The following is a 12827-nucleotide window of genomic DNA, read 5'->3' on the forward strand; positions in this document are numbered from 1 at the left end:
TCTCTCTCTCTCTGTCAGACACACATTCACTCTCTCTCTCTCACACAGTCACTCTCACAAACACTCTCTCAAACATACACACTCCGAGGAAAACCTTGCTAGCGCCCGTTTCATTTGTGTCAGAAATGGGCCTTTTTTCCTAGTACTTTATAAAATAAACGTGCCTGTTTAAGAAACCTCACTAATGTTAGTGTGGCTTTTAGCATGCGATAATCAAAAGTGTGGACCTATACTGATGGCTCCTGCATGTTAAAAACCCTGTGCTAACTGCTTAGGCCAGGTTGGGATGGGTTATGGGTAGAGAGAGTGCTGGTTGGCCACAGTTTGAGAAGTAGCCTGCAGGATATTACCATATGCTATCTGTCAGGACTGCACCTCTGCACTTAACACGACCTGAAGAGGTGGTGGTAAGTACAGCCATGGCCTTTCTCTATCACACACACACCTGCTAGGAGTCATAGCTGCTATTTTGAACCTCTGGCTACAGGGTAGGAACATAACCAAAACCGCTTCTGCTTTATCTATTAGATTAAGAGGTAGAGGCCGTGAAGGGGGGGAGGGAATTCTCTAGGCTCGATTCTGGATGTACACAAGTGTCTACGTTGGCATTATAAAATAACGCTAATGTGGGCATAAGTACATAAGTAATGCCATACTGGGAAAAGACCAAGGGTCCATCGAGCCCAGCATCCTGTCCACGACAGCGGCCAATCCAGGCCAAGGGCACCTGGCAAGCTTCCCAAACGTACAAACATTCTACAAACATTGGACTTCTCACAAAATTAACAGCACATCTACATGGAAATTTTAAAATAAGTCACACCCAAGGACAAGACCCTAGACCTAATAGCCAAAAGCAGTGTTACTTACCTGTAGCAGGTGTTCTCCGAGGACAACAGGACACATATTGCCACAGATAGGTGATGTCCCCGATGGGTAGCATCTGTACCAGGGCTCCAGTATTCATCTTTAAGAAGCCTTTGGTAGGCCCACACTGCGCAAGTGCTTTCCCGCCTGCTTGAGTCTTTTGGGACCCTCAGTCTAATCAAAAAGCATAGAAAAAGAATGCAACTCCAAGGGGAGGTGGGAGGGTTATGGTAATGTCTTTGGAGAACACCTGCTACAGGTGAGTAACTTCATGTTCTCCTAGGACAAGCAAGACTAAAATTACCACAGATGGGAATCCCTAGCTACCAGGCTCACTGAAACCAACCAGCAGCAGTTGACAGGGACTTGCAATGGCAAGGCCAACAGAAACCAATAACCCCAACAACCAAAACAGGCCTGTTGTGAAGATGCAGCTTGGAACAGAAAAGAATGGGCCTAGGAGGGTAGATCTGGAGTCTAGATACCAAGCAAATTCTGAAGGACTGTCTGACCAAACTGGCTGTCACATCGGGCATGCTGCTCAAGGCGGTAATGAGATGTGAATGTTTGGACTGAGGACCACATCTCAGCTCTTGCAAATCTCTTCAATGGAGGCTGACCTCAAGTGGGTTACCAATGTGGCCATAGCTCTAATATTGTGAACCGTGACATGACCTTCCTGAGTCATCCCAGCCTGGGCATGTGAAAAAGATTCAGCCTGCTAGCTAATTGAATAAAGTGCATTTTCCGGTGGCTGCCCCCATCCTGTTCGGGTGAGAAGAAAGAAAAAGCTGTGTGGACTGTCTATGGGCCTTAGTCTGCTCCAGATAGAAGGCCAGGGCTTGCTTGCAGTTCAAGGTGTGCAGTGCACTTTCACCACGATGGGCATGAGGTTCTGGGAAGAATGTTGATAGGATGAAACTTAGGGTGTGTGTGGACCCTTGTGTAAGGTGGATCCGCCACTAGGGACTGAATCTCACTGCGAGCTGAAGCGCCTGGCTGCCACCAAAAACAAGATCTTTCAGTCGGGTACTTCGGATTACAGGAGTCAGGTGGCTTTTATCAGCTGGGTGAGGACAACATTGAGGTCCCATGAAACAGTTGGAGGTTTGACAGGGGACTTTGCCAACAGCAAACCTCTCATGAAGCGAACAGCTAGCGGCTGTACAGTGATAGGCTTACTCCCACACAGTGGTGATTTGCACTGAGGTGTGAACCCTTACAGAGTTGTTTTTCAAACCAGACTCGGAGAGGTGTAGGAGGTATTCAAGTAGGTTTTGTGTAGGGCAAGCGTGAGGATCTAGGGCAGTGATGGGCAACCTTTTGAGCTTGGTGTGTCAAAATTCGCCAAACAAAACGAGCATAACTTGGCTAGTGTGTCACTTTGAGAAAAAAAACATAATTTTGCGATATTTATCATGGCATAACCTGCTGTTATATTACTTATATTTATCCCAAACAATTTATCATGGGAGCCCATTCTTAAGAATCTTACCTTACTGTTATGGCGGCGGCTAAGCAAGGGGCAGGCAGGGCACAACAAGAGAAGAGTCAGAAGACAGAGACCAGACCGTCCCACTGCAGCCTCGTGCTCTCGTCGACTCGCGATTATTATGGCAGCGGCTGAAGAGAAGGCGGCAGGCTGTAGACAGGAAGCCGCTGCGCCTGCGTGAAGCGTGCAGCATGCAGTGCGTGCAGGATTATCACCAGCTGATGCTGAGCAGGCAGGCGCTGGCTGGCACGAGCACAGACGCTGCCTCTAGCCTGCCTGCGTCGCCGTCGCGCGTGCATCAGAGCAGAGGAGTTAAGGTGAGGTAGTCGCGTACTCATCAGAGGATTCTGTCGGGGAGTGCGGGGCGGATTTGTCGAGAAACCTGGACAAATCAAGGAAATGCTGAAATCCGCCACGTGTCAGCGAAAATGGCACGCGTGTCATAGGTTCGCCATCAGGGATCTAGGGCCTTGCCCTCACACCAGGCGGCTAACCTCTTCTTCCGTTTAAAAGTGTAACACCGCCTGGTGGAATTTTTTCTGGTTTCAGCAGAGTTTGGAATAGGACCAGGAGTCAGCTGCCCTTCCGGTGGCCCACAACACTAATTTTTCTCCTCGCCATCCAAACTCACCTCCTATTGATGCTTCATATAAAGGCATCCTTACTGTCTTAATCTAGCCCTGTGCTTGTCTTCTGCACAATTCATCCTACTCTGGCTTGCCACACAGGCTGTAAAGGGTGAACATACATTCGCCGCCCCTTCACAGCCCTTTGCTTGGGAGTCACCAGCTTGTGGCTGACTCATCCTGCTTGTTCATAGATAAAGTAAGGTTACTTACCTGTAGCAGGGGTTCTCTGCCTCACAAAACCACCTACTTTCCTCTCTTACCTGTATAGAGCACTAATGAGTGGGCACTGAGGTGGGGAGTGGCTGGCACACGCTCTGAAAGCCTTATAATCAAAAACGCCCAGCACTCAACAACAAAAAAAAAATACCACATATACAATTTATATTGACCTCAGCAGCAACTCTTTGCACGTGGAAACACAGTCCATGACTCTCATGCCTCCTCATCGGTCTCTATAAATTCAAATAGCTTTTCCCCATATCATTATTAATCTTAACGTTAGTAGTTGATAACTTAGCTTAACAAGGATCCGCTTTCAGCATGGGCTGTGTTTTGCTATGGCTTTTCACCCACGGCTGCATCAGGGTGCGGTCCTACAAATTTAAAAAAACAAATCATAAAAACATATATGTATTTTGATTCTGTTACCTGCCTAGTTGTAGGAGGAGGGCTAGATATTTTTAAATAACTAAAAGGAAAATAAATGTATAAAACTAATGCCTAAGTATTCTGAGCAAACAAATTCCCCCAACTCAAAAAATTTATTATTTGGATGTGAAGACTCCTCCATCACAGGATAATTCTATGCAGGATAAATCATCCGAAGTACTTGACCTGACAAACTTTCTAGAACAATCGAAGGATAATACAGAGACTAGAGCAACCTTGATAGTAGTATCTTTTGTTTTTCTGCAAGATAAAGAATCTTTATTGAGACTTTATTTTAAAAAACGTGTGTCCTGAATTTAAAGGAAGCAAGGTCTCTATATTTCCAGACATTGCTCGCTGGACCCAACAAAGACGGAAAAAGTTCCTGCTTATGAAACAGGAATCTTTGAATATAGGAGCAGTCTTCCAATTACGTTTTCCCTGTAAATGTATTTTGATATTTAAAGAGAAGAAATATGTGTTTTTTGAGCCAGATCAACTGAGGTCATTTCTTGATAAAAAGGGAGACCAGGGTTAATTCCAGATAAATGAGTCCTATATAAATATGGATAACCGCCTAAATCTCCCATGAAACCACAGTGTGGCAATACTCTCACTTCTAAACACTTGCCATCTGCCTTTTTTGACATTGCATGAACGTATATAAACATGTTAAGATTAATAATGATATGGGGAAAAGCTATTTGAATTTATAGAGATCGATGAGGAGGCAGGCGAGTCATGGACTGTATCCATGTGAAGAGATTCGTGCTGAGGTCAATATAAATTGTATATGTGGGGGTTTTTTTTTTTTTTTTTTTTTTTTTTTTTTGAGCGCTGAGTGTTTTTGTTTGTATTCATAGAATTTCCGCTCTTTTTAACCAACTTACTGACCATTAAACTGAAAGCCTTATAGGCTTTTCTGTGCTCTGAGGACTGTGTCCATGGTCCTGTTGCATGACGTCATCAGTGTGTGGCTGGCTGACAGACTTACCTGCATGGGAAAGGGGTTCTGCGGGAATTCCCTCCGGTGCTGGAGGATTCCTGCGGGGATGGAAGTGGTTCCTGCAGGGTTCCCAAGGAGACGGAAACAGTTCCTGTGGCGTTCCCGTGGAAGTGTAAGCTGCACCTGTGCCAGCCTCTCACCCCCCCCCCCCCCCCCCAAGTTCTTTGAGTGCCACCTCCTCCTCTTCCTTGCTTTAAGAAAGCAGATGCGGAAAGTCTTCCATTAATCCTCTCTGCTCCTGGGCTGATGCGCAGGCCTCCACTCTGACACAGTCACAAGCATCAGAGGTAACCTGGCCTACTGGCGCATTCGTGTGGCAACCTCTCAACACACTCTGCCAGCAAGTCAGAGATGAGTCTTACATGTGCGCACCAGATTGTTCCAAGTTCGAACTTCTGTTCTTCTGGAACCCAGAAAGAGAGAGACGTAGAGCTGACTGGAATTTGTTTTTAGGTACCATTAAATTCTTGTGGGGGACGGGTAAGATTCCAGCGCGGATGGACAGGAACGGGTTTGATTTCTGTCCCTGTGCAACTCTCTAGTCCGCAGAGAACCCCTGTTGCAGGTAAGTAATCTAACTTTCTCCACAAGTAAGCAGGACAAATCAAGACACACACTGATGACTCCCAGGCAGAAGGTGTGATGTGTGGTTGATTGTGTGTTCTTCTGTTATAACCTGTGTGGCATGCTGGGGTAGGATGAAGTTGTGCAGAGGACAAGCAAGGGATTAGATGAGGACAGTGACAAGGTCTCTATATGAAGCACTAATGGGGGGGTCAGCTTTGATGAGAAGCAAAGTACGTAGGCCTCTCTTTCCTCCTGTTTGGTTTCTATTTCCTGAATATTCTTTATTTTCTTCCTTTCAGTACTTTAGAATAAAAACGCTATAGTTGGCTCTTTTGCCTGACACAATGATTTATTGCTTTTTCAAAGATCCTTGTGGTGTAATTTCTCTCTACCTCTTAAATGTGTTTGAGATTTCTTATTGCCTTTGTTGTAGACTCGAAGCAATTTACAGCAGTCAACCTTCACAATAAAAATCCATCACAGGACTATAATTCCCTGCTTTCTAACAAGATTTCCTAAATATTTGTTTCCTCCACGACCCTCCAGACCGGTCAAGACGCATGGGTTATGTCCTCCTACCAGCAGAGGGAGACTGAGAAACACTGAGCTTTTGAATACTGTATATATAACCTGTGCAGTACATCCACTAGCCAGTATTTTCTCAGTCTCAGCAGAGGTAGATGGACAGCCTGTGCAGTCTTCAATAGTCTGGTGAGGTAGTTTGATTATTCAGTTAAGGGGTTTATTCTCTTATTGCCTAAGTTATTAGTTTGGGCTATTCCCTGTACGTGGTACAAAAAAAAAAAAAAAGTGCTTCGGGGCCCTGGGTCCGGTGGGGCCCAGTTTTCCCCCTGGGGTGTTACACCTGTGTTCAGGTCCCTCCCCCTGTGCTGCTCTCCTTGGAGAGACTGGCAGCTTTGTGCCTCGGCTGCTTTCTAAGATTGTAGCCTTCAGAGCCCCCCACTTTTCAGCTGCCAGACAGAAAGGAAGAAAGAAATTGGTGATATCTCTTTAAGAGCCGTCTGAGGCTTTATGTAGATAGGAACGGACGGAAGGTTCGTTTTCTATTGCTGGCGAGGGAGAGCAGAGCGGCTAATTGTTGTGGGGAAGCAGTGAGAGACAGGGTGTGCGCCGCTCAGCACAGCGTGTGGTGTGCTTCGAGGTCATGGCAGGCAAACTTCTCCGCTGTCGCGCGTGCTCGCGCCGAGGCATAGAAGCGCCGGGAGGTCAGTGCCGAAACAGGCCTCGCCGATGGCGGCACCCCCGGTGTTGATTGCAGAGGCTCCAGCTAGTTCGGGGGTGTCGGGGGCAGCAGGGACACCGGCAGGGACGGTTTCAACAAATTTAGTTTTGGCGGGAACGGCCGCCATTTTGGATTCCGCGCGTCCCACGGAATCAGCTGTTTTTGGCCCTGCTGCTCCCGGATCGGCTCAGAAGATGGCGCCTGAGGGTACAGGAGGCGCTGGTTTTCCTCCGGATTTCGTTTGGACCCTGTTTCAAGCCTGGAAGGCGGGTCCCCCACCTTTAGGGGAGGGGACTAGTGCGGCGCTGGTGAAGAGGCCTCGGTTTGAGTGGGATGACGAGGAGGGATTCTCCCCTGTAGGATCCGAAGGTGCTTTGAGTGATATTGGGGATCCTGAGGGGCTCGAGGGTCCTCAGGATCCGGAGTTGGTGGTCCCTGGGGAGGATCCCTCTGTAGTGCGGATTTTTCACAGGGAAGAGCTTGCGGAGCTCATTGAGCAGATTTCTTCCACCCTTAAGTTTGAACAGCCAGAGGCGGTTTTGGGGGAGGCTAGACAGGTGGATCCCTTGGTTAAGGGGATTCAGCGGCAGGCTAGGTCCTTTCCCATGAATAAAGACATCCGGGATATGGTGTTTCAAGAGTGGCATTCGCCGGATTCTCCCTGTAAAGTGTCTAAAGCTATGTCTAGACTGTACCCGCTCCCACAGGAAGATAGAGATTCCTTTAAGGCTCCCACAGTGGATGCGGTGGTGACAGCAGTTACAAAAGCCACGGCTATACCGGTGGACGGGGGGACTGCTCTCCGGGATCCCCAGGATAGGAGGCTTGAGTCCTTCCTCAAGCGGAGTTTTGATTTGTCGGCCCTGGCCCTGCAGGCCTCGATTTGTGGGGGGCTAGTTGCGCGGGCGTGTTTCCGATGGGCCGAGAAACTGCTTGATGATTCGGTGGAGGTTGGGACCTCTGGGGTACAGGAATTAGCCAAATTGGAAATGGGATCGTCCTTTTTGTCTGATGCGCTTTATGATTTGCTCCGTGCCTCGGCCAAGAATATGGCTATGCTGGTGGGGGCACGTAGGGCACTGTGGTTGCGAGGTTGGGTCGCGGACGCGGCCTCCAAAGCTAAGCTTTGTTCGCTTCCGTTTAAGGGGTCCATGCTTTTTGGTGAGGATTTGGACAAATTGGTGCGTGGACTCAGCGATGCCAAGGCCCCTCGGCTTCCGGATTTTCGTCCGAAGGCGGCTTCCAGGGGTACTTCCTCCCGAGGCAGGTTTAAGGAGGCTCGCCGGTATAGGCCCGGGAGGGCTAGTGGAGCCTTTAGAGGTCGGTTCTTTCAGCGAACACAGTCCTTTCGTGGGAGTCGGCGCGGAGGGCGTGATTTCTCCGCGGGAGGACAGGTTTCGGGGCGTAATTCGCAATGAAGGTGTGCGGGTCCAGGCTCTGGTTCGGGTAGGGGCTCGGCTGAGCCTGTTTTACCAGGACTGGGCCCAAATCACAGCGGATCAGTGGGTTCTCGAAGTGGTGCGAGACGGTTACGCTCTGGAGTTCGACGGCTCGCCTCCCGAAAGGTTTCTGGAGTCCCCGTGTCATTCGAGGCTCAAGCGGGCAGCAGTGCGAGACACTTTGGCTCGTCTGATCAGTCTGGGGGCGGTGGTACCGGTTCCCGCTGCTCAGCGCCGCTTGGGCTGCTATTCAATCTATTTTGTAGTCCCAAAGAAGGAGGACGCCTTTCGGCCTATCTTAGATCTGAAGGCAGTCAATGCGGCTCTCAGAGTTCCCTCTTTTCGCATGGAGACATTGAGGTCGGTCATTGTCGCGGTGCAGGAAGGGGAGTTTCTCACGTCTTTGGATCTGACGGAGGCTTATCTGCACATCCCCATTCGGGCCGCTCATCAGCGATTTCTGCGCTTTGCGGTTTTGGGGAAGCATTTTCAGTTTTGTGCTCTGCCTTTCGGTTTAGCAACGGCTCCTCGAACTTTTTCCAAGATCATGGTGGTAGTGGCGGCGGCCTTGCGGAAGCAGGGCATTCTGGTGCACCCGTACCTGGACGATTGGTTGATTCGGGCCAAGTCCCAGTCGGAGAGCGAGGTGTCTACGGCTCGAGTGGTGCAGTTTCTTCAGTCTCTGGGCTGGGTAGTGAACTTCGGCAAGAGTCACCTGGTGCCGTCGCAGTCGCTGGAGTACCTGGGGGTTCTATTCGATACCAGGAACGGTCGGGTCTTCCTGCCGGGCCCTCGGATTCGCAAGTTGCAGGGTCAGATTCGTCTATTTCTGTCGGAGGCGGCTCCGACAGCCCGGGAGTATCTGCAAGTCCTGGGGTTAATGGCGGCCACCATAGAGGTAGTTCCGTGGGCCCGGGCGCATATGCGGCAGTTGCAGTCAGCTCTTCTCAGTCGGTGGGCGCCTCTGTCGCAGGAGTTGGATGTACGCCTTCAGCTGCCGGTAACCCCACGCCTCAGTCTCCAGTGGTGGTTAGATCCAGGCAATTTGGAAAAGGGAATGCCGTTGGAGGCTCCGCAGTGGGTGGTTCTCGTCACAGACGCCAGTCTTCAGCGCTGGGGAGCTCATTGTCTCGGTCAGGTAGCTCAAGGACGCTGGTCTCAGGTGGAAGCTCAGTGGTCCATCAATCGTTTGGAAACCCGGGCCATTCGGCTAGCGCTTCAGGCGTTTGAGCGTGCTGGTGCGGAAAGCAGTCAGGGTGTTTTGCGACAACGCCACCGCCGTGGCTTATGTCAACCGTCAGGGGGGCACAAAGAGTCAGGCGGTCGCGGAGGAGGCGGCGCTGTTGTGTCAATGGGCGGAGGTCCATCTTCTAGCGCTCTCCGCGGCGCATGTGGCTGGAGTAGACAACGTGGAGGCAGATTATCTAAGCAGACATGCTCTAGACCCCGGGGAGTGGTCGCTTCATCGGTCGGTGTTCAATCGCATTGTGGCGGTCTGGGGACTTCCCGTGATGGATCTCATGGCAACGGCCCGCAATGCTCAGGTTCAGAGGTTTTTTCAGTCGCCGGAGGGATCCTCGAGCGGAAGGCATAGATGCGCTTCTAATGCCGTGGCCGCAGGAGTTGCTGTATGTGTTTCCCCCATGGCCGTTGGTCGGTCGAGTGATTCAGCGCATCGCTCGGCACCCCGGACAAGTGATTTTGTTAGCCCCGAATTGGCCACGTCGGCCGTGGTACGGAGATCTGGTGCGGTTGGCGATAGCGGATCCTCTGCCGTTGTCAGATTCAGGGGTGTTGTGTCAGGGACCGATAGTTATGCCAGATCCGGATCGGTTCTCGCTTACGGCCTGGCTCTTGAGAGGCACAGGTTAAGGAAGAAAGGTTTTTCGTCCAGAGTGATTGATACAATGTTGAGCTCGCGTAGGCAGTCCACTTCGCTGGCGTATGTCCGGGTCTGGAGAGTCTTCGAGCATTGGTGTGCAGGTAGGCAGGTTCTTCCCTTTCGGGCGTCGGTGACAGATGTCTTGGAGTTTTTACAGGATGGTATGGACAGGGGGTTGGCCTTGTCCTCTTTGAAGGTGCAGGTGGCGGCTTTGTCGTGTTTCCGTGGGAAGCTCCAGGGAAAGTCGTTAGCTTCTAGTCCTGATGTGGTTCGATTTTTGAAGGGTGTTAAGTTACTGCGCCCGCCCCGGCGGCGGATGGTGCCTCCGTGGGATTTGAATCTCGTTTTGGAGGCGTTGGTGAGGCCGCCGTTTGAGCCCTTGGTTTCTGTTTCAGATAAGGATCTGTCCCTAAAGACGGTGTTCTTGGTGGCTATTACTTCAGCTCGGCGAGTGTCAGAACTTCAGGCTTTGTCTTGTAGAGAGCCCTTTCTGTCTTTTTCCAAGGAGAAGGTTTCGTTGCGCCCGGTGCCGTCCTTTGTGCCCAAGGTGGTTTCAGAGTTTCATGTGAATCAAGTGATTTCCTTGCCAGTTTTGGGTGATTTGGCGGGGGATGCAGAGCAGCGCCGGCTGGCCAAGTTAGATGTGCGAAGAGTCTTGCGCTGTTACGTTTCCAGAACTCGACACTATAGGCTTTCTGATCGTTTGTTCGTTCTCCATGGTGGTGCAAGAAAGGGCGCGGCGGCTTCCAAAGCTACGATAGCTAGATGGTTGAAGGAGTCAATTGCTTCGGCGTATTTGCTGAAGGGCCGCGTGGTACCTAAGGAATTTTCGGCTCATTCTACCAGGGGAGTGGCGACCTCCTGGGCGGAGAGTAGCATGATTCCTCCGTTAGATATTTGTCGAGCGGCGGTTTGGTCGTCATTGCATTCCTTTGTTAAACATTACAGGATTGATGTGCATGCCAAGGACGAGGCAGGTTTTGGGGCTGCAGTGTTGACCTCTGGCCTACGTGGTTCCCGCCCTTAGGATCTTACTGCTTGGGTACGTCCCATGCGTCTTGACCGGTCTGGAGGGTCGTGGAGGAAGGTGAAATTAGATCTTACCTGCTAATTTTCTTTCCTCTAGACCCTCCAGACCGGTCAAGGCCCGCCCTGTCTGTACTGTAGGCCAGGAGGTCGGTTTTGTCTGTTGTTCTATCTTGGCAGCTGTTGAGTGTGGTTTCTATGGTTTCAGACTTTGTTTTTATAAGTCTGGTCAGGTGTGACCGTGTTTGTTAGTCCACCTGTGGAAGCACACACAATACAAAGGACACAATGAAAGAGATGAAGAAAGTGTCCAGTTGACAGTGACCACGTACGGGGTTGTTAGTTCTAGTTGATGTTTTTGTTTTCTCTGCTTTGTCAGGGTTATACTGGCTAGTGGATGTACTGCACAGGTTATATATACAGTATTCAAAAGCTCAGTGTTTCTCAGTCTCCCTCTGCTGGTAGGAGGACATAACCCATGCGTCTTGACCGGTCTGGAGGGTCTAGAGGAAAGAAAATTAGCAGGTAAGATCTAATTTCACCTTATTTTCCTAAAGGCAGCCCTTCTGAAATCTGCTTCTACTATAGTTCTGATTCTGATCCAACAAGTGTGTTCTGTGATTACTAGATTCCCCCCACCACCACCAGGTTGTCTCCCACCCTGCATACTTATGCTCAAGTTAACTCTGTGCATTGCTCGACAATAAGAATAATGTCTGCAACATATATTATCCTTTTTGTTACTTGTTTGTTTTATTTATTTATATCCCACATTATCCCAATAGATCAGGTTCAATGTGGCTAACAACTTAAATTAACAGTAAAAAAAAACAAAAAACTTGATGCGGGATAATATACATTAAGTAATAATGACAAAGTAAATGAGGACCGAGTACTACAATATGTAATATGGAAACAAAAGCTAGACGCAAAAAAGTAACTATTTATTACATTTGTAGCCCACATTTTCCCGCATAGCAGTTGGCTCAATGTGGCTTACAGGTTCCGGAGAGGAGAGAACCAACTCCGGGAATATATACAGACTTGAATATAGAGTAAAAAGTAGGTGCAAATTGATACAGCAAATGAAGTTCTACAGGAGTAGGAAATGGTTAAGATTTTGAAAATGATAATAGACCAGAAATTTGAACAAAATGAATATTATTACAGATGATTAATACTGAGATTGTTAAGATTTCCTCAGAAATATTTCCTGAAAATTTTGTTATTTTCCTTTGTAATGATTCCTCTTAGTAATATAAATTATTACTTAGTAATATTAATTCAAAAGGAGTGAAGCCTGTGAAACTGGGATTACCTTAATCAGTGGGAATTGGATTAGAGACTCAAGTGTTCGCATTGTTAAATAATTTCTGGTTTTAAAAAAGAAAAAAATGAAATTAGGTGTATTATTTCTACTAATATTGGACAATAAGTATGTTTCCAACGAATTGAATATACACCGTTTTGGGTTTGAAGAAGCCAACCAGACGATCAATGTGGAATAATGATTCAGATAAATAATAACTGGGGATAATCAGGTTAATACCACGTTTTTTTCTGTTTACTGTTGTTTAATTGATCTCCTTGTCTTGTTTCACTCTCCCTATTTTGTGGTCTAAGGAAGGGTATAGAATTACCTGATTGAAATAATTCTTGTGTATTACTTTCTCTGTATTTCTAGCCCATTATAAACCATAAAGCTGTATGTCTCTGTTGATCACCCCACCCCTCACCTATCCACACCCATCCTGTTAGAATATCAGTGATATGCTTTGATGTCCCCATGCATACCTCCTACTCACCCCCCATCCTCACTTATATACACTGTCAGCTAGCACATTTGCTTATTTCCGATCTGACAAAGAAGGGCAACCTTCGAAAGCTAATCAAGAAATGTATTACATTATGTCCAATAAAAAAGGTATCATCTTATTTTCTTTTCCATGTTTTATTTTGTTTGATTTCTATTGATAACCTTAAGAGTGGACTAACACAGCTACCACACTCCTCTACTTTTATTGCTTG

General features: G+C 48.4%; 1 protein-coding gene across 5 annotated transcripts in view; it reads left to right on the forward strand.

Moving 5' to 3' along the window:
• SHMT1 (serine hydroxymethyltransferase 1) overlaps nt 1-12827 on the forward strand; it is a 44582-nt gene that overhangs the window by 31047 nt on the left and 708 nt on the right. The window lies entirely within an intron of this gene.

Source organism: Microcaecilia unicolor, chromosome 8 (assembly GCF_901765095.1).
Source record: "Microcaecilia unicolor chromosome 8, aMicUni1.1, whole genome shotgun sequence".
Lineage (NCBI taxonomy): Eukaryota > Metazoa > Chordata > Amphibia > Gymnophiona > Siphonopidae > Microcaecilia > Microcaecilia unicolor.